General features: G+C 47.7%; 1 protein-coding gene and 1 long non-coding RNA gene across 8 annotated transcripts in view; both read right to left on the bottom strand.

Annotated features, from left to right (window-relative positions):
• LOC113583264 (axin-2) overlaps positions 1–13495 on the bottom strand; it is a 38675-nt gene extending 25180 nt beyond the window's left edge. The window contains exons 1-3 of one of the 4 annotated variants that reach the window (XM_035528770.1): positions 13233–13495; positions 10560–12982; positions 286–369 (exon numbers count right to left, since the gene is read on the bottom strand). The gene's annotated coding sequence lies outside the window, so the exon portion shown is untranslated. The remainder of the gene's footprint in view (positions 1–285; positions 370–10559; positions 12983–13232) is intronic. The other 3 variants (XM_035528772.1, XM_035528771.1, XM_035528766.1) reach the window with 3 other exon arrangements.
• An 18-nt stretch (positions 13496–13513) lies between these two features.
• LOC113583280 overlaps positions 13514–22500 on the bottom strand; it is a 22221-nt gene continuing 13234 nt past the window's right edge. For all 4 annotated transcript variants that reach the window (XR_003411259.2, XR_003411258.2, XR_003411261.2 and 1 more), the window contains exons 4-5: positions 21096–21236; positions 13514–13573 (exon numbers count right to left, since the gene is read on the bottom strand). This is a non-coding gene — a long non-coding RNA (uncharacterized LOC113583280). The remainder of the gene's footprint in view (positions 13574–21095; positions 21237–22500) is intronic.

Below are 22500 nucleotides of genomic sequence, written 5' to 3' on the forward strand. Positions count from 1 at the left end.
AAAAAAAACAACAGCAAGGAGGAATTCTGAAGCCACTTTGTCAGGCAGCTGTGCTGATGTAAACTCTTGAATTTAAAACACACATCAACACTGCATTTTTAAGTTGGCTTCATTTCATGTTTGAAAAAGATAACAACTTTTTTTTTTAAAGGCAGAATGAATTCCTTCCTTCCTTCCTTCATTCATTCATTCATTCATGAGAGAGAGAAAGAGAGAAAGAGTTTCATCTCTGTTCTCTTGGGAGGTGGGAAAGGTGGTGTTTGCCAGAACTTGCTGGTCGCTCACCTTGAAAAAAGAACTAGGATACAGTCTCTCAAAGACATTCCAGAGACAAGGTTTATTCTGCTCACTTTCAGGGCAGCCCTCAGCCTGCGGGAGAGGAAATGGCATTGTACCAGGCTCCTCTGTTCCAAAGCCTCCCCCTATTCATTCCAGAGGTGTCGTATGTTTTTGTGAATGGTCACATAAGATTTCTGACTATGCCGGCAGTGTTTTGGGCTTATGGTTGTACCTGACACCCTCCTAGTTTGCCCCCCCCCCGTCGCGTCTAAAAAACCGAGCCGACTCTGCGGCTCCTGGATTCTCCCCAAACATTCCCTTCTTTTCATTCCCACAGCCTTCCTGTGGAGTCTCGGAGTGAGTCTCAAGTGAAACGCGATCGGCACCTGTGAGAGCAGTCCGCTGGTCTGATTCCAAAGCGTGTGTGGTGAGGGGCGGGGTGGGTGACCGCAGTGATGTAACACCCCTTCTTTACCTTCAGATGAGCCGTCTGTGATGACATCATCAGGCTAAAGCACCGTTTAAAAGAGAATTTAAAGGGGATGTTTTTAAACAGGGTGTTAATTCTAGAGGGGAACCCACTTTTAAGAAGACAAAAGATGCATAGAATAAGGATGAATTAACAAAAGATGGAATTTGAGGTAACAAAAAGACAATATACCTGTATTTATGAGAACGTTAAATATGCATAAATATGCACTGAAGAAAGAAAAAAAAGATCCCTTTTTTTATGTTTAAATCAAAAGCTAGGCAGGTACCTTCGAGTACACAACTCGAATTAAGTTTTATTCGGCCTATAAATGCACTTCAAAGCGTTGTCACTGAAACAAGGGGACACACTAACCACGAGTGTGTTTTTGTGTGCGTAGATGTGTTTGTGTGTGTGTGCGGGATAGAGGGAGAAAGGGAGAGAAGGTTTGGTAAAGCGGATCAGAGCTTTGGCTCCTGCCGTCTCCCACACGCAAAGAGAAGCGAGAAGAAGACAAGAGTGAAGATGTAACTTTTACGGAGGGAAAGTAAAAAAAAAAAGCCCCACGCAAGACGATATTTTCAAATGCCGGAACAAGTTAAAAGCCACAGCGGCTTGTATTTGACTCTCGTGAGTGGCAGCGAAAGGAACGTCTGAATGTCTGGGATTAGAAGCCCCACTGGAAGGCTCCTCTAAACCAGCATTCTTTGTCCTGCTCATATTCATCTCACCTGTTGTAAAAAAAAAAAAAAAAAAAAAAAAAAAAAAAAAAAAAAAGGGAGACTGTAAAAAAAAAACTTCTTGGAAGCTTCTTGGAGAGTTTTCTGGAACAAAGCATTCACACCTCGAGTTCTCGGTCAGGTAGATGAGAAAAGCTCCTAAAGGTTTGGAAAAACATGGATAATGAGAAAAAAAGGTTTATCAAAGCGCTGAGACAAACACTAACAATCTGACTCTTTCTCTCTCTCTCTCTCTCTCTCTCTCTCTCTCTCTCTCTCTCTCTCTCTCTCTCTCTCTCTCTCTCTTTCTGTGTGTGTGTGTGTGTGTGTGTGTGTGTGCGCGTGTGTGAACTACAATGATGGCTTTGTGGGCTTACTTTCTACCATACCAGGGATTCAAAACGAAGAGTAAGAATCACAGCTAATCTCACCATGAAACAGTTATTAAAAGAAACCTTCAACTCCGGTCTCATTTCCGGAAGAACCGCAAAACAGCGGCATCATTTTGGCTCCCTGCCCCCTGCGAGGCACACTGGCTCCAGCAGGACGCGGGAGGCCACCTGACAAGAAACGCTCCCCAATCCAAAGTTTCTCTCGGCTCTTTGTGGAGGCTCATGAATGATTTAATGATACGCGGCCTTTAATCGATGCGCTCGGCAATAACAAAGAGACTATAGCACACTTTGAGGGCTCTGAAGCATCAGATGAAGTGGGGAAACGCCCGCGTTGCGTTTGACGGACGGCACAGATCAAATGACGCTCGCTTTCCTTCTCTTCGCAAGTTTCTCATTCTCCTGTCCTCTACTCTTCCTGTCTTCAAAACGCAAACCGGGCTGCCTCCCCCCCATATCGAACTACTTTTCCTTCCTGATGAGGCAGAAATTCTCTATTTTCTACAGAGGTTGCCTCTTCGCGTGACAGAAAAGCACGCGTGACCGCCACACAGGTTCCTTCGATCGTCCTGTGTTGCGCGTTGACGTTCTTGACAGCTGCCAGTTGAAAGAAAGAGAGAGAGAGACAGAGAAAAGTAAATGCAGTTTGGCACGCCATCGGTGGGCTGAGGCGTGTTAGTAATACACTTCCGAGGTGGTGCTCACTCCGGGAGACGTGAGCGGAAGGGGTCCTTGTGAAGGTTCAGTCGATCTGGGTCGTCTTAAACGGCGTGTGCCGGAGTGAGAGAGTGGCATTGGAGAGTTGCGTGGTGTCACTTTCTTTAAATGCAAGCGGGGGATACAAATTGGGCCACGTCTTAGTGCAGACAGAACGGAAGTGGACTCTGCCGAGTCTGATGATGGAGCAGATCAGAAGCGATCGTATGGCGTGAGAGAACTCTCTCAAAGTGTGCGCGCGTGTGTGTTTGTGCTGCTTGTCACTTGTGTTCTAGCTCATGAATTTTATGAATCGCCTTTTCAAACCAAGGCCCATTTTTTAAAGGCCTTGGAAAGCTGGGTCATGGAGTTGGTACTTGGAATGGTGCTTTTCCCATTAACCCATTAAACTGCTCCCTGTCTCTTGTTCTCATCCCCCTAACCCACCCTCTTTATCAGCTGTGCTTTGGGCACATCGAGGTGCTTGAATTCAACTTATGTAAAGAAATCCACCACAGATGGGCCTCTCTGCTCACGCTCTAGGAAATTCTGTGTCGTTCTTTCGACCTCTCCCTCTTTCAGACTCAGAAATCCCCGTTAACACAACCAGATGTGGCTGTGGAGGCCACATTTTAGCTGCTCATGAAGAGCACTTCAACTTCCAGACCGGATAAGTGTCTGGGAACCTCAGACTGCAAACCAAAAAAAAAAAAACCCCCAAAAAACCCACCCACTCCAAAACAATGTTGTTTTTTTTGTCCTTTCTTTTAGAAGTGCTTTTAGCTCCGAGAAGTAATACTTCTAATTACCAGAAGTTTTGCGCCCCCCCCCCGCTAATTTCTTAGGCTTAGACTTGGGATCTTTTCACAGAAAATAAGACACATAAACCGACTTCATTATGAAAACAAAAACAAGTCTTCCTCTTTAAAGATGGCCCAAGGGAGGAGAAGATTATCTATATCTATTAATTACTCTCTTTTTGCAGAAGAAAAAGGTTGGATCCTCACTGCCTGCCTGTAATCGCATTAAAGTAAGCATGTTAGAAGTCAGATCTTTTGTATGCCATGGATCCGGTTCAACTCTCTTCCTTCCCTCAGGGAAGACTAAAGAATTTTTAGTTTCTTTGAAGTGAAGGAGTTTTGGGGGTCTTTGACTCTCAGAGAGGTTTCTTCGCAGTCCTCTGAAGAGTCTTGTACCCACAACATGCAGCGTCTCGTGCTACTTGCACATTTGCGCCTAGGCCAGGTTAGGAGCTACAGCTGGAGTGTTCATTCCGGATAAAGCAGTCCAGCTCCGGAATTGCCCCAAGATTACTCCCAAGTTTGGTAAGAGGTTTTGTGGTGAGTGTTGCGTTACTGCGACAGAGCTGCAACCACCAACGTTACCACCACCACCAATGACAAAAACGACAACAACTCCCCCACCCCCCCAAAAAATAAACCTCAGAAAAATAAAACCATCCAGCCAGTGCCGGGGAACATTCATTTAAAGGTTTCACTCCAGCATCCTCATCCTGGCGGACAAGAGCGGGACATGCCAAACACACGACCGAAGTTAAAAAGGCCGAAGGGATTCATGTCGCTCCTCGAGAGGGTGTCTCTGGGATAGCAGGAGCGACAGCAAAAGCCTGTCCGAATCCCTCGGCAGCAGGAAGCGAGCCCGCACAACTTCTCCCACCATGAATCCCCTGCTGTTGTGGAGCAGACCTCTTGGGAGGGCATTCACGTCGTCAGCGGTAACAACCCTGCCTGCACCCCGAGGAATGTGGGAAAGGTATGACACAGGTGCCTCTGTCTGCACGCCAGTAACGGAGAAAGGCACAGATCGAGTTTAGGGAGGTGTCCGATTGTCCTGCTCTGCCCTCGGGGGAGGTTAAGCTGATGGTCCTGAAGCCCCGCTGTAAGCACACCCTGCTCTGCTTTTCCTGTGTTTGAACGGACATGCTCTCCACGCTCTCCACACTCTTCAGTCTGACTGTCAGACTAGGGAATGATATCCATATTTTGGGAAAAAAAGGCAAAGTCGTGTTTGAGTCACAGGAGAATAATTTGAGAAGAACTTTTGCAAAGAAGAATTTTTACCACAGGTTACCAGTTCCACTGGGAAATTAATGAATTAAACAAACATGTCAAACTATGGAAACACTAATGTTCAGGCCCCAACAGGCATCTTATAGGCAGCAACCAACAGCAACCATCAAGTTACATTTGCTTTTTGGGATCACCTTTAAACCATAAAACACCAAAATCATGAGCTAATTAATATTACCCTGGCGACCCGTTAGCCACTGTACATCAGCACTGTGCTCCTCCCAGTGAGGTCTGACGTGCTCCTCACAGCGAGGTCAGACGCTTTCTCAACAGTTCCTGTCACACTGGACATTTGTTTGTAGCTTCCTTACCCACAAGCCCCTCACTTGAGCCGCACGCAACTCTGTGAAATTGGCGCTCTCCGCCCTACACTGCGAGTCATGTTTTCTGACGTCAGGAAGCCGTGTGTCATTGGGCAGAGTGGCGAAACGCAACCGGCGGGGAGAGAAAGCAAAGCTGGCCGTTGTTCAGCTCCCTGACGTCGCCGGTGTCAAAGGTGTTCTGTCCTCCTCATGTCAGACAGCGCGTGGTAAAAGGGATCATTCTCAGCGCTGACGTCAGTCCGCTCCTCACACCATCCCGCGGGTCAACGGGGTGGCGCCGCGTCCATCCAAAGGTCAACGAGCGCGGTACAGACACACAGGCAGTCGAGGCAGTGGTTAGTCCTGTGGTGTGTGTGGAAGTTGCCGTGTGTTAATACTGACCTATTTTCCACTGTTATGTACAAGGCACGAGGGACCACCAATGGTAACGACATACAGCCTTTTGGCCGCGCGTTCACAAAAACAACCTCCGCCGCTCCATTCTCGTGCGGCAAGAGTTGTGCTATTATGAAATCGAGAACTAAGAAATCCGTACGTAAGAACAGAGATATTGATGCTCCATGCCAGTGGTTTGGCCCGAGGGCACGTCTGAACCAGACAACATTGGACTGGACTGGTTTGAACTGGACAGCACCAGACTGGGCAGAACTGGACCGGACTAGATTGAGTCTTCCACAGAACTCAAAAATTGCCACGAAACAGTTTCGTGAGCATCGCTTTGACCTTCTAGATCTTGAAATGTGCGAGCTCTATGGAGACTGGAGGCTGGCCCGAGGTGCTAGCACAGCTGAGACAACTCCCTCTCATGCCTGTACAGCATGCAGAGACCTAGGAGATGCGTGAAGACTCCCTGCACTACGCAGCCATTCTGCGATGACTCCAGAACCGGGAACGACGTCAGTAGTTCTGTCTAAAGTGGTCAACCCATTTACCCATTTCACTGATCGTCACATAGATGGTCCTACGTAACATACTATGGGGTACCTGTAATGGAGACAGTAGTCAGAATTCAAAGGACAAAACTAGCCTGCATGAGAAATATATCATCTAAACATCAGCAATAAGCAAACACAACAGTTTGGCAACGTTTTACATCTTCAAATGGGCCCTGTCGTGACTCTTAACACCCAGGTCAGTAGCTACAGCCTCGTTCCCATTCTATCAGTGGAAACCGTTGAATGAAATATTGCAATGCTTATTCCATGTTACATTACGTTTGGGCCGTTACGTTTGGGCTCGACCTGGAACAGCGGTGCTGAACCTGTCATCATGCCTGTTACAATCCTGATACATACAGCGCTAACGTCTGCTGTGGGACACCGCTGTGCATTGTGGTACCTCTGACCGTAAGCAGTGTACATTGGTGCATTATAGGTAACAACATAGGGAAATATGTAGGGAATTGGATTTGTCCACCGGACATGGGCAAAACCACAAGCTGGCTGACACTCTAAAAAGAACCGTGAACTGCAGGGAAGGAGCAAACATGGACATAGCTAATGACAACTTCTCACCTCGAGACCTCTTCCGAACACCCACACACTCACAAGTCTGCGATAATGTGCTTTGCAGTGACCTGAGTTTTACTTCAGGGGGACCTTAACATGAACCTTAGTAGCCAAAAGAATCGTTTGGGTCTCTGTAGTTTTTGTAAATGAAGTCTGAAGTCTTTGGGGGAAAAAAAGCCTCCCGGTTGGGACTAGCCAAATGTCTCCACATTGTCCCCACAAAATGTTCATGCTACGCCAACATCACAGGGACGTTTGCTCTCCCCACATGCTAAACACACGCCCGCCTTCCAATACCGCTGTCTGTTTGCGTGTCTGTGACGATGGCGTGTCCATGCCGTATTAAATCCGGAGTTAAGGATTTAATCTGCTGTGTTTTTTCTTCCTCTTTTTTTGCGCTTTCTGTATTTGTGGTATAAACAGAACGAATCCTCAGCCTTCTCTTGTTAGTCTTATTGTGAAGGTTCCAGTGTGAATAACAATGCGTTCTGGCAAGGTTTGTCTTTTGAAGTTAGCATTGAGAAAACAGACCAAAAGCCAGAGAGGAGTGGAGAGGAGAGGAGAGGAGAGAAGCATCTCTCTCTCATCTTCTTTCTCTGGCACTACTTCTGACGTCCAGAAAAAAAGGGAGAAATGTGGTTTTGCCTGCTAAGCTGTCCGTCAAGCCCAAAATGTGTGTGTGGTTTTTTTTTCATCTGTGGTGGTGGCTGAGCTGTTCAGAGGTCCACTTTTACGTTCTTCTCAAACAATAGTTCAAACATCACACGAAACATACACACATACGCGCACACACACACACACATACATGCAGGCAGGAATGCATGTACACACACGCGCACACACTTTCTTCTACCGAGGCCTGCACATCTTTTAGAAATCCTTGGACTGACACCAAACAGCAATGAGTGGGAAGAAAGGGGTGTCTGCAGAGCTCAGGCAATTAAAACTCATTCAGCACCTCCATGTTGGGCCATCCGGAACCAAGACGCGGTCGCCCTCTGATTTTCCTTTTTTTTCCTGCTTTTCTCTCCGTTTCTGTCTCTCTCTGTCTGTCTGTCTGTCTGTCTCTCTCTTTCTCTTAATGTTCTTCGTGCTCCCGGGAAAGTTTGACAGAACACCCCCCCCCCCCCCCCCCCCCCCCCCCCCCCCCGACACACACACCACAAGTCTGAGCAACACTCCTGGCGCACTTATAGTACAATACGGCTCGATTCTAAATCTGCGGCAGCTATTTAATGCCAAACAGTTCATAAACACCCGCCAAGCCCTCTCCGCTTCACTCTCCGTTCCCGTCTCTCCGGGGCCCGTTTTCCGCCATAACAGGTGCCTTAATACGTCGGCACATAAGGCCTGTTTGAATAAGCGAGTGATGCACAGCGAGCACTGTTCCTAGCCGCGTTCAGAGGCGCGGCCCAAAGACCAAAGTGTCTTTCCTTCAAAAGAAATGCATCATCCTCCCCTCTTGGCTCACCCTCACCTCAACCCCCCCACCCCCGGTTAATGTATTCTGCATTCCGGAACATTAAAGGACCAATCAAAAGAAGAGCATCAGGGTTCCGGCAGTGTTCTGGAATGAGAAGCACTGAGGAGGAATTGTGTGAGTGAGTCCTACCCACAGGCAAAGTTATCCTTTTATGTGGCTAACCCTCACAGTAACCGACAAATAAAAATAACTACCCTGATAAGCATGTGAAAAAAAAAATCCTGTTTCTTTTGTGATGACACAGAAGCATGCATGCACACACGCGTGCGGGCACACATTCACACACACACACACACGCACAGAAAGAAAGACAGAGAATAAGGCTCTGTAACACACAGTCACATCGCAATAAGAAGTTTGAGAAGCGTAGTTTACACAAATCTAGTGAAGAAGCATTCTGCCTTGGGCAAGTTCAAGATATACTAATACTTTTTACAGTTCATTTACACTCGCGCACACACACACACACACACACACACACACACATGCACACACAAACATGCACACACAAACACACGCACATTTATACGCACACATACACACTCTTGCACTCTATCCTTGAAGATGAAAATCTATTAGATCAATTAGATCAGCATGTAGTGGTCAGAACCGACTGGTACAAACAACATTCCCTTAAACTCAGGACTGGCGTTCACACAGGTCAAAAGAGGCATCAGAAATGCACGAGGAATTCAGCAGGTTTTCAGTAAAGTCAGCCAGAAAACCGCTAAAGGGGAGGTATAAAATACAGCAGTTCTGCTACAATGAGAGGAGTGATATGAATACGGAAAAGAAAACTAGAGAGACCCTGTGAAGCTGAAGGGTAGAATACTCAGTGCGGTGGAGGTGGGGTGGAGGTGGGGTGGAGGTGGGGTGGAGGTGGAGGTGGGGTGTGGTCCAATCTCAAAGAGTTCAGCGTCGAAGAGTTCAGTGCCTATGTTGCTCAGACCGCTGCTCTGCCTTAGTTGGGCAAAAAACACCCAAAACGAGTTTGGCGTTTGTCTCGTCAGACACGAGCCGCTCAACCACTGGACCTCTCCCCACCGTCTGCCGCATGCTGTCATGATAATCGGCGCACGGGCTTGTGCCCTGACACACAAAAAGGGGGAAAAAAAAAACATCAAATGCTCCAAACGTCTGTAGAATTTGCATGTTGCCTTTGATGTGGGAGATTTAGACAAATCACAGCAGCCTCAGATGAACAGCGTGAAGGTTAAAGCTTCACTGGGTAGAACGCAGAGGTCGGGGAGAGACTCCGCGTTGTAAAACAACGGACAGTGTTGAGATGTACTGAGAGAGAGAGAGAGAGAGAGAGAGAGAGAGAGAGAGAGAGAGAGAGGGACAGAGAGAGAGAGAGAGAGAGAGAGAGGGACAGAGAGAGAGAGAGAGGGAGAGAGAGAGAGAGAGAGGGACAGAAAGAGAGCAGGACAGACAGAGAGAGAGGGACAGAGAGAGAGAGAGAGAGAGAGAGGGACAGAGAGAGAGAGAGAGAGAGGGAGAGAGAGAGAGAGAGGGAGAGAGAGAGAGAGAGAGAGAGAGAGAGAGGGAGAGAGAGACGGTGTTTCTGCTGCCATAACTGTCTACCAGGTGGTTCTGACAAAGGCTATGAGTCAGACGCCTATGATGGGGGGACATTGATGGAATCATGATTCAAAGCCTGGAAAGATGTGACTTTATGTTAAACCTAATTTAGCAGGTCTTGATGCTAAAAGGACTGCGAGGTTCATTTGAAATGGTTGTCTTCATGCATTCTTAGGACACGTTCAGGTTGCATTATGAACGTGAGGACACACTCAGAAGCACTGAACCTGCTGTCAGGGCAAAGGAGCGTTTGCCTGCAGTGTTCGTTTGGAGTGTTCAGTTGGAGAATTTGCCTGCAGTGTTCATTTGGAGTGTTCAGCTGCAGTGTATGTTTGGATTGTTTGGTTGGAGAGTTCAGCTGCAATGTTTGCTTGGACTGTTTACATTTAGACCATTTAGCTGATATTTTTTCCAAAGTGACTTACAATTATCACTGAGTACAATTTGAGTAATTGAGTGTTAAGGGTCTTGCTCAGGGGCCTAACAGTGGCAACTTGGCAGTGGTGAACTGAACTGAACTTGAACTGGCAACCTTCTGATTACAAGTCAAATACATCTACCAGTGAGCCACCACTGTTCAGTTGGAGTGTTTAGTTGGAGTGTTTAGCTGCAGTGTTTGGTTGTAGTGTTCGTCTGCAGTTCTTGGCTGCATTGTTTGGCTGTAGGGAGGCTTCGGATTTTCTGATGCCTCATGCTGACTAAACAGTACCTTTCTACAGCCTCCACTGTGTAACATGCAGGGGATTCTTTGACCCCCAAGATCACATGCTTCACTCATTCCCACTGATGTATTCCAGCTCGGTGCATGCACGCCTCAACTAGTTAAAGGGAGCTGCAAAAACTCACCTCAGACTCGGGTGTCTCGGGGAACTGAAATGAGGTGGGGTGGGGGGGCACAGTCCGGAAAGAAAACCTGAGGGGTTTTCATTCCACTCTGCGTGAAGGTCGGGTCTGCCCAGGTCTGTGCGTCTGAGACGCCCTGTCTGCTCTGCCGTCTGCATCTTTGAGTAATTACACACCTGGCATGTGAACGTCCCTCTTCTTTAACCATCCTCATCGTCCCGTCGTCCTCGTCCGCTCTCCCGTATCAAGGACGGATGAAGGCCGCTAGTGCCAGGTGACCCTGACTATCGACGCTGAGAGTTTCTTCCGGCGAGAGTGCACTGCAGGTTCCACACATTTGGCCTGGAGAAAGAGAAGTCTGAGAAATGTCACGTCAGCAGTAAATCAGATCAGCCTTTGGGCTAGTCTTAATTTCCAGGGTCAGGTTTAGAATGACCATATCTGTGTGGTGACTCCGCAAAGTTTGGAGAATGCAGAGCATGTTTCTTTCAACATGTGGTAAGCGCAACCAATCAGAAACGCAACGCACTCTTCCGTGAACACAACCAATCTGCCTTGCTGCGTTGACTTCTGAAACCCGTTCCCAGATGTCACGGACAACTCTGTCAGTGGACACCAGCCTGAGGGGTCATCCCAGCCCCATACGCCTAAGGCGTCCTTACAGATCAACACTTTAATGGGTGAGGTAATATCAGTGAGCCTTATATGTGGCCTTCTGCCATTGGTCACTCTACAAACAGTTTGAGTCACATGCACCTATTTAATAAATAATGTTGGAACATTGATGTGCGAGTTCCATAAGCCTTAGAAAAGAGGCTGGTTTGTAACTAAAGGGTTCAAGGGTTCAAAGGTGCTATTAGGATATTAGCTGGAAAACCTCATGTATTGACTTTACTGAATTGGTGTATGGGAAGCGATTATGTTAGCTTTCCCCAGTTGCCTTCATTTAGTTTATTTGTGAATTCTGCACTAATTGTTACAAGTTCTTCATCAAAAATGTGTGCCGGCGACTGGAATGAGTCAGAACTATTGCTTAATAGAGAACATTTGTGTAAAGTAATGGGCTCCCACGGAGCGTTTACACACACGCGGGATGAGTAATGCCTCACTTTCTCCTCTGTCCTTCTCAAGACTAAAGGCACGGGGCGAGGGAGGAGAGAAATGAAACCGTTTTTTTTTGTTTCGATCCTCCGCACGATTCCGCCTTAGCCAAAGTGACCGCGCGCGCTCCGAGATGAAACGGAGCGCGCCTTTGAAATGCTCCTCCGAGTCAAAATGAACATTTTCGTTTCAACCGCAGCCAAGAGAGAGAGAGAGGAGCGCGGGGGCCGGACGGCGCGCTCTGGGCAAGGCGCGAAATGGTTTATTGTGTGCAAACTTTGGGGGAAACGACGGTTTGGGAACGAGCGCGGCATGGTGGGCGAACGAAGGGCCGCGCTCTCCCCGCAGGATGGCCACATAAAAGGCGCACGCCACGAGCACGTTCCTCTGGCTCCGTAATGCGCGCGTTTGAATAATTATCGCGCACTATAAACCCTCGGCATCATGCGCTCCGTGGTGGGGGGTGGGGTGTAGGGAGTTTGGGGTGAGGGAGGGTGTAGGGAGTTTTGGGACATATGGTTCTTTCTGATACTCTTTGCGCTTTTCTTCTGATTTCAGCGCTGTTTGGGGTTTTATTTTGCCGTTCTACTTCGCAATATTAATTATTACCTCAGCGTTGGTAAGCTTCGAGGAAGCAGCCTGTGTAGTTTTATTTTTATTAAAGTACTTGACTTCTACAATAACAGCTGTCATTGCTGGAGATGTATGTCAGTGCATGTCTTATGGCCTTACAGCCCTTTTGACTTATGAAATCTTTCTAAGTGCAATTACCCGAAGTACACCTTTATCTCCATATGTTTCATGTAAATGCTGATCGTGACTGCACGTGTTAGCGCAGGGTCCTATATAAATGTCGCACGTGCAGTTACCCCGTGTGTCCAACTTCCTCGCTCTTTTCACTGAATCTCGGGTGATTTGGCAGAATTTGGGGTATTTTTCCCAAAAGATCAGCATAATATGGAAGAGCCAAGATCACTCTGAATTCTCTCTCTCTCTCTCTCTCTCTCTCTCTCTCTCTCTCTCTCTCTCTCTCTCTCTCTCTCTCTCTCTCTCTCGTCCTAGCGATCTTATCAATGTTTTTTTCCGAAACTGTGCCCAGCTATGCTAATGTAAACAGTCGCCACCTGGGCGCCCGGGCGCAGGGAAAGTCCCTCTGGCTGACACCAGGACATCACATACCGCTAGATCGCTCGCTCTTTATAACTTTATTTGCACATATTGGCTGTTTATTCCTTCCAAAACTTCCATCCACAAAGTGTGGGATAAGAGCAAAGGGGTGTGTGTGTGTGTGTGTGTGTGTGTGTGTGTGTGTGAGTGAGATTAAGGGTGGGGCAGGTGTGTGTGTGTGTGTGTGAAGAGGGGGGTCCATTTGGCCTGCTCTTCTGAGCTCTTAAACATTGTCGCTTTGAAGAGAAATGCAAATGTTTCTCCGAGGAAGTTTGGTGAGCCGCAGAACGCAGTCGGTCTGCGAGGGCTTCCTCCACAACTATGACCCGAGCTGAGAAAGAAGGATGGAGAGGAAAGATAAGAGCACAGGAAGGGATAGTGGAGACAATACAGAGATGATGATGATGATGACGACGATGATGATTATTATTATAACAATTAATGTTATTATTACAAATAATATTACTATTATCAAAGCTTTGTTAAATATGTTCAGTTGCAAATGGTTAAGCTTTGAAATCCCACTTTGCTTTGGATAAATAAAGCCTGAAGTGAACTGAACTGAGCAGATAGACACACACACAGAGAAAGACGGGGTGGAAAGCGCTCCGTGCAGGAAGTGAGAGTTCTGCCACTGTGCTGCTGACCCCTGGTGCCTTGTTGCCCATCTGCGTGGCAGTAGTGGGTGACTTGGGCGAGATTCCAGCCTTAACGCCCCTTTGTGCCGGCTGTAACCATACAGGACTCCAGCTTTGATCGCAAGCCAGTGATTCATCTCTTAAAAGGAGCAGGAAGGGGTGCAGTGTGTGTGTGTGTGTGTGTGTGTGTGTGTGTGTGTGTGTGTGTGTGTGTGTGTGTGTGTGTGTGGTGGTGGTGGTGGGGAATCGACCTCGGCTGCCAATTATTGGAAAAACATCAAGGCCTGAGTGGGAAAAGGCGAGAGAAAACACACACACACACACACACACACAAAGAGGGGGAAGATTAAGCAGATCACTCTGGATGGCTTGTTTTTGTTTTTACTCATTTGACAATGAGAACGGAAGGTGTGATGAACTGAACGCAGTTACACTTAGAGACGCGGGCTCGCGCGGGCGGAAGGAGCGACGCGGACGTTGCACGCAGCGGCTTGCTAGCGTGCGCGCGCATGCACGTCTGTACACGCTGCACGCAACAGCTGAACGCAACATAACGCGCGACGCGTGCGTTAGGTGCAAAGACAAGGAATATAAAGGCGGATTCATTCATTAAACATCGCTTAAATGCCGCCAGCTCACTGCCACCAAACCTCGTGCGTCTCATTATAGCAGCGATATCGTCAAATTGTTGTGGAAAATAAAACCTTTGCATTTATATCTACCAAATGTTTCACCCAAAAGTAGAACTTAAATTACGGACCCCAAAATCATCCTTGAAAAATAAATTTTCAAGAAGTTACAATCCGGCTATTGTTACTGGTAGACCTACTGGACACTATGGCTTGACAGATTTATAAGAGACACCTTCAGATATTCCAGAGAGATTCCTCATGTTCTTTGGAACAGTAAAAACCTTGCTATCACTCTCAGCGAATTTCTGTCTGCGCTCTTGGTTAACCTGTCTACAGGGACACTTTCAGCTGAGAGATTGAGAGAGAGAGAGAATTAAAATGCCCTCCAGCACTTTATACACTCATCCGCTCCACATCTGAACAAAGCAGGACTAGTGTTGCCATAGAGACGGTTGTTTCATTAGGATTTTCAGTCAGGCTAAAGTAAACATGATCGGTTGGGGGTATAGGTTTGTGAGAGATGATGAAGATGACAGCAAACAATGTTTCTTAACTGTTCAATACAAACAGAAGATTAGTATTGTCTACAGAGGGAAACAAGAAACACAGCGGACCAAAGGGTATTATATGACTGCTTTAGAGGTTAGGGACACCCTCCTGACTACAGCAAAGTCAGTCTCTCTCTCTCTCTCTCTCTCTCTCTCTCTCTCTCTCTCTCTCTCTCTCTCTCTCTCTCTCTCTCTCTCCGTGTGTGTGTGTGTGTGTGTATCAGATATCAGAATGTGTCATAGCTATCACCACTCAAACGCTAGGCACTGACAATCTAAAGGAGACCTGCTACCACGCGCCACTGAATTGAAATATTTGAACCTTTAAGCGTAATTAAGAATGTATTCATGAGCTTTTACTTCAGTTCTACGTGAAATTCGGCAACTTTGTCAGTAACACAGTGATATCAGAGGTTACTTTATGTTCCTGAGGCATGGGCAAAGACACGTGGTTAACGTCAAGCGCCTCGTTTAAGAATGATGACCGAGTCCAAGCCGACATCAAACCTACAGACCTGGTAATGGCACGTTAGAATGTCAACAAACCCTGAGATCTGGGAATTGCAACCGCAGTGCCGGGGTGGGGTGGGGGGTGTTACGGTTCCCCCTGATCTCACGTACTCGGTTCAACCCAGCGGCCAGCGATCGAATGCTCGACCAGGGCCAGGTGTGTTGGAGCTGGGCACACCCTAGACTGTGGCGTGCTGAGGGCTGCCATGCTGGGATCCGCTCTGTTCTCCTCCGCTTCGTTAGGGCTGCTGCAAGAAGGCGTGCGGGTTTCGCGCTGCAGAACAACATTGTCTGTGGCCTTGAACGCATGCCAGACACTGTTCTCTGGATAATGGCATTATTTCCCATCTTGTATATTACCACGGCTACGGAGCAGCCCAGCTGTTGGGTTATGGTCTAAGGCACAATAGACTGTGTACAGCTTGTTTTGGGAACAGGGTACGACTTTGATGTGAGTTTTGTTTTTTTCTTTCGGCGTAGCAGATGCAAGAATATTTTCTTGACTGAATGCTATGACCACCAAACTCCTATGGAACCCTTGGTCAACAGGATATGACATCACGCACACACCCACACCCACACACACACACACACACACACACACACACACACACACACACACACACACACACACACACACACACACACACACACCAGATCTCCTGTAAGAGGATAAGACCATGAAGCCTACATGAAAGACAGGGAGATTTGGGGGAGATGAAAGGCAGAGGGGGATATTCTTCCACTCCTCCGCTCTGGCCTGCCAGCACGGCATGCTCTCTCCTAAACACGCTGAACATTATTTCCCTCCCACGCCAACTTTCTTGCTGTGTCATTCACATTTTGGTCCCCAGCTCTCCCTATCTCACTTTCTTTTAGCCTCTCTACCTCTCTCTACCTCACTCTACCTCTCTCTGTCCCTCTCTGTCCCTCTCTCTACCTCTCTGTCCCTCTCTCTACCTCTCTCTGTCTCTCTCTCTACCTCTCTCTGTCCCTCACTCTACCTCTCTCTATCTCTCTCTACCTCTCTCTTTCCCTCACTCTACCTCTCTCTACCTCTCTCTGTCCCTCTCTCTACCTCTCGTTGTCTCTCTCTACCTCTCTGTCCCTCACTCTACCTCTCTCTACCTCTCTCTTTCCCTCACTCTACCTCTCTCTACCTCTCTCTGTCCCTCTCTCTACCTCTCTCTGTCCCTCTCTCTACCTCTCTCTGTCCCTCTCTCTACCTCTCTCTACCTTTCTTTCCCTCACTCTACCTCTCTCTACCTCTCTCTGTCCCTCTCTCTACCTCTCTCTTTCCCTCACTCTACCTCTCTCTACCTCTCTCTGTCCCTCTCTCTACCTCTCTCTGTCCCTCTCTGTCCCTCTCTCTACCTCTCTCTGTCCCTCACTCTACCTCTCTCTACCTCTCTCTGTCCCTCTCTCTACCTCTCTGTCCCTCTCTCTACCTCTCTCTGTCCCTCACTCTACCTCTCTCTACCTCTCTCTGTCCCTCTCTCTACCTCGCTCTACCTCTCTGTCCCTCTCTCTTTCCCACTTTGTCATTTAATCTCTCGCTCTCTCCATCTTTTTTCATCTCACGCATTCATTCTTTTTCGTGATGTCACTCTCCCCATTTCACACTACGTTTCTCTCCTTCTTTCTTTAAAACTCTCTCCTCATATCTTTCCTTTTTGATTCTGTAATATTCTTCCTCCATCTCTTTTGTCTGTACCAGTACAGTATATTTATTTATTTATTTGTTGCAAATTTCACCCTGAATATATAAATAGAAAATGTATGATAATGGACTGACATCTAAATATACTTCATCCTCTCATATATCTATCAAGACAACAGTGCCAAACAGAGAGAGAGAGAGAGAGAAGGGAGGGTGTGTGTGGTGCAGGTTTGCCCCCCTACCTCTTAACCTTTTCACTACACTCGTTCAAGGTCACGTCCTTTTCCCCTTTACTCAGAGCTCTTCTGACCGCTGCTCTGGAGCAGGTCACACCTGATAAGTGCGCTGCCCCTGTCCTTCCCAGCGGAAAAGCAGCGCCAGACAGGTGGTTCCCTGCCGCAGCCTCGGAAGGATACATCACATCCATCTGTTTGCACTTTAGCTAGGCTCTCTTTCTCTGTCTCTCTCTCTTTCTCTCTCTTTCATCTCTTCCCCTTTCTCTCTCTCCTTTCTTCTTCCTTTTCTGTCCCTCTGATGTTGTTTCGCTCCCTTTGAAAACTTAGAAATATCCTTGCCCACTGTCTTGGGCACATGGGGTTACCATGGTGATAACAAACGGGCTGGGGTATGTGTGTGTCTGTGTTTGCTGCTGGTGCTCTCAGGACTTGCACAGAACTTTAAATAACACATGGGAGAGAGTCACAGGGGCCAGAACATCACTGGGGTCTCTCGGTTCACTAATTCTACCACAACACTAGCACAGTTCCATGTGACATTCTTTCACGCCACACCGGGGGAGAATAATAGTGAGGGTGAAAAGGGGCTCACAAGAGGAAGGGAAAGAGAGATCGAAGGTAGAGAACGAGAGAGGGAGCGAGAGAGAGACAGACAGGGAGATGGAGAGAGAGAGAGAAAGGGAGCAAGGGAGTTTCTAACAGGCCCTCATATGGTGCACAGATTGCCGTGTTTGTGAAAAGAGGAGAAGAGGTCTTGGCTCGGGGCCCTTCTGACCATAAAAACCAGCAAGGCAACCCACTGCCTTATGGAACACCCTCCTAGAAACCACACGACTCTCGGTGACTGGGCCTGTTACCCTGGGGTGGTCCTCTTAGGGGGCAAGAAAGAGATAATGGGAGGGGAGGGAGCTGGGGTGGGACTAAAGAGATAGAGTGAGAGAGAGAGGAAGAGAGAGAAGAGTGAACGAAAGCGCTAGGCAGCATAGAGTGCGCAATGTGTGAGGGCCACCCCTCTTCCTGAACCCCTATAGCTGCGAGAGTGACACAGTGTGAAGGGGTGTGAGAATGACACCCCGCCCGAGACAGAGGGAGGCGGCCAGCGTGGCAGTGACCAGCCCCTGAATTAGATCATCACCTGCTTCTGCGAAGGTTAAGCCCTTCTTCAACAACTGCCGGCATTTGAAACCATTCTTAATCTTACTGCTCACACATACAATGCAGTTTTATCTCACACCGAAAAGCTGCGTAGGACAGGATAGTTCTTCTCGGTTTTCTTTCCCTTATCGCAGCACTAAAATTCTGGAAATACGTCTACAGATTGGTAAGCATTTGTGCTGGATAGGATTTGCCCGTCCTGGAAATGTAATTAACTCTTTAAGCAAAAAAAAAAAAAAAAAAAAAAAAAGCGGATAAAGAGAAAGTAGAGAAAAATCAATTAACTGGCTATTCCACTAGCAGCACTGATGCTTTTGAAGATGCGTTTATCAGGTTGTAACAGGACTTAGGTAGTTATGAGCCAGTCTCATTCTCTCTCTCTCTCTCTCTCTCTCTCTCTCTCTCTCTCTCTCTCTCTCTCTCTGTCTCTCTCTCTCTCTGGTACACACACACACGCACACACACATACACACACGTTTCAGGTGTGAGGGTACGGTATGATCGTCATCTCCACTATGTTTTTATTACGGCACTTTGTCCATCTTTTCTTTCTGGTACATATTTGAGTGTTTATGTTCCATTTTGACTACCATATCTTCCCCTACACCAACCACCACACACTCCTCACTTCCCCCCCACACCAACCACCACACCATCCTCACTTCCCCCCCACACCAACCACCACACACTCCTCACTTCCCCCCCACACCAACCACCACACACTCCTCACTTCCCCCCTACACCAACCACCACACACTCCTTACTTCCCCCTACACCAACCACCACACACTCCTCACTTCCCCCCACACCAACCACCACACACTCCTCACTTCCCCCCCACACCAACCACCACACACTCCTCACTTCCCCCCCCACACCAACCACCACACACTCCTCACTTCCCCCCCACACCAACCACCACACACTCCTCACTTCCCCCCTACACCAACCACCACACACTCCTTACTTCCCCCTACACCAACCACCACACACTCCTCACTTCCCCCCTACACCAACCACCACACACTCCTCACTTCCCCCCCACACCAACCACCACAACACGTCCTCACTTCCCCCCTACACCATCCACCACACACTCCTCACTTCCCCCCCCACCAACCACCACACACTCCTCACTTCCCCCCACACCAACCACCACACACTCCTCACTTCCCCCCACACCAACCACCACACACATCCTCACTTCCCCCCCACACCAACCACCACACACTCCTCACTTCCCCCCACACCAACCACCACACACTCCTCACTTCCCCCCCCACACACCAACCACCACACACTCCTCACTTCCCCCCTACACCAACCACCACACACTCCTCACTTCCCTCCCACACCAACCACCACACACTCCTCACTTCCCCCCACACCAACCACCACACACTCCTCACTTCCCCCCTACACCAACCACCACCACACTCCTTACTTCCCCCTACACCAACCACCACACACTCCTCACTTCCCCCCTACACCAACCACCACACACTCCTCACTTCCCCCCCACACCAACCACCACACACTCCTCACTTCCCCCCTACACCAACCACCAAACACTCCTCACTTCCCCCCCACACCAACCACCACACACTCCTCACTTCCCCCCTACACCAAACCACCACACACTCCTCACTTCCCCCCACACCAACCACCACACACTCCTCACTTCCCCCCTACACCAACCACCACACACTCCTCACTTCCCCCCACACCAACCACCACACACTCCTTACTTCCCCCCCACACCACCCACCACACACTCCTTACTTCCCCCCCACACCAACCACCACACACTCCTTACTTCCCCCCCACACCAACCACCACACACTCCTTACTTCTGCTCTCCACTCTGGGTCAGCAATTCTGGTATTATGCTGAGGGTCCTTCAGAATTTGGTCTAAATCCTACCGGCCACTAGAAGGAGAAAATCCATTAAGTTCGTGAAACTCTGGGATGTAGTTTCATTAAACCAGTCTATTTGAAGGGCCGTAAAGAGCCACAGAACGGCAGCAGGTAAAACACAGACAGCAGAGGAGGAGGAACAGAGAAAGAGACACGGAAGGACCGATTTTATTACTGCATTCAAGGAAACGAGATGTTTCATTCCACAGGAAGAACAGAAATGCTTCTCTACAGTCCTGTGTCGCCTTAAGCATTCTAGTAAACATCTTGGGAATTTCTATCTGCAAGTGTTTTGCTCTGTATTTATATTTAGCACAGAAAGCCAGGGCCGAAGAGTTCATCATTCTTGAATTGTTATCGCAAGACCGCCTTCTCTGGTGCTGATGGAAAAGGCGGCTATGCGAACAAACGACACGCGTGCAGTGAGTGTCCTCGCAACTGTCAGGCAGTAATCTTCGGTAGAGAGCAAACCAAAGAATCCAGGCTAATCTTCAACCACCGGCATACTGAAGAAGTTCACTAATGTATTTGAATGTGTACAGCACAAGCGCAGTACAGTGCCTGCGTGCGTATAATGAAGCTCTACTAGTAGGCCCTTCCTGAGGGATGTGGACTGCAAAGCGTCCGTCTGGTGCATTCGTTTCCTCGAGCCCGCTGGGAGCTGTCAGACCGAAGGCTTTACCCACACAAGATTACAGCAGGGATTCATTCGCAAGGAACAATTTGGTGGAAGAGTATTTCTATTTGTGATGTTCATAGATACTCATGCTTAAAACATGAGTCAATCAATCTTATGCACACACACACACACACACACACACACACACACGCACGCACACACACACACACACACGCACGCACGCACACACGCACGCACACACACTCACATGAACGCACACACACACACACACACACACACACACACACACACACACACACACACACACACACACACACACACACACACAGGTAGACTTAGGTACATGTAGTTCATCTAGACCACACAGTGTTTGCAGCTTGGCTCCCAGATCAAATTCTGAGAATGACATATAGCCAGTAGTTCCAACTGGTTTCATTTAATCCACATACAATTTACATAAGACAAGTCAACAAGTGTCCAAAAGCTGCAGGTCTCTCTGGGACTGTACCTTTAGACATGCCGGTCCTTCAGGCGAAAAGGGACTCGGATGGTTACATCACCATTCTCAGTACTATCATCTCCATCTGTTCATGTGGCTGAAAACTTCAGCTCCAGAGCTCCATGACTGATGGTCAGGTCCCCTGATGGGCTGTGAGGACAGAGAAACCAGAACATGTCAGTACAAACACGGAAGTTAAGTAGAATAAGTGACTTTCTTGCACCGTGAACTCGCTCACGGGCACGCCGTTGTTTAATTCCTCTCTTAACCGATCCTGAGTCATGAGGCATAAAACACTGGCTATGTGCTTCTCTACAGATGATTTTCTGTAAACATAGAGCTCTTTTACGACTAGCTACATCACAGTCCTCACTGAAGTATTTACAGACGCAACAGAGACATACTTTGAAATCAATTAAAACACTAGCACATAATGAAAGCTGTCAGTTATCTGAAACTATTTTAACATTATGGATAAACCTATCACAGCTAGCTAGCAATATAACTAGCTAACAGTTAGCTAACCAGCTATCTAAGACTGAAGTGTTGGTTGACACTGTTATTCTGGATTTTGGGTCAAGACAGGTTGTTGAGTTCATCTGAAATTAAGATTCTTTGAATCATGATTAAAATATTCCATTGATTTAAAGTTTTCTCAACACAAGTTTCATTCTTTTGATGACCTTTACATGCTGTGCTTTTTTACGGTAGTTGTAAATTTGTGATATTCGTAGTCGTGAAACTACAGGCTATAATATTTTAATCGAACAATCAAGTTTACATAAATTTAACAATGTCAAATATGCACTAAGGAACATAGAACGTGGAAATGCAGTTGTGCATCAGCTGTCCACATCATTAGTTAATATAATTAATAAAGAAGACTTTATTTCCATTGATAAAGGTCTTAAATGGTGATCTCAAAATATCAATATCAATATTTCCCTTCTCATCACTGTCTTGGGGGATATTTCTGGGCATCCTAAACATCAAATGTTTTAAAATCACTGAAACACCTTTGGTATGAATTCACAATGTTTGCACATTTCTAATCCTTGTGGTTTATTTCAACCCCCCCACCCCCCCACCCTCCCCCAAAGTTTATTTTGGTCTATCCATTCTCATCTTATTTGTTTTTGCCTCAGAGTTGCCTGATGCAGGATTACCCCAAAGCCAAGGTGTCATATTCTGGCTCAGAAGGACCACAGACCTGTGTCATTTCCTGTTTTCCCTGCACACCTAGATCACCTGAAAGGGACTTGGCGATTAAATGACAGGGTTTAAGCAGTCGTGTTAAATCTAAGACAACCCTAAACTCTGCAGTGCTGCGTCCCTCCAGGGGGTTTGGGGTTTGGCACAGCTACCACAGGAGTAGTGCTCTCCCACCTGGGTCCTTTAAAACCACCTGCACTGC

Source organism: Electrophorus electricus, chromosome 1 (assembly GCF_013358815.1).
Source record: "Electrophorus electricus isolate fEleEle1 chromosome 1, fEleEle1.pri, whole genome shotgun sequence".
Taxonomy (NCBI): Eukaryota; Metazoa; Chordata; class Actinopteri; order Gymnotiformes; family Gymnotidae; genus Electrophorus; species Electrophorus electricus.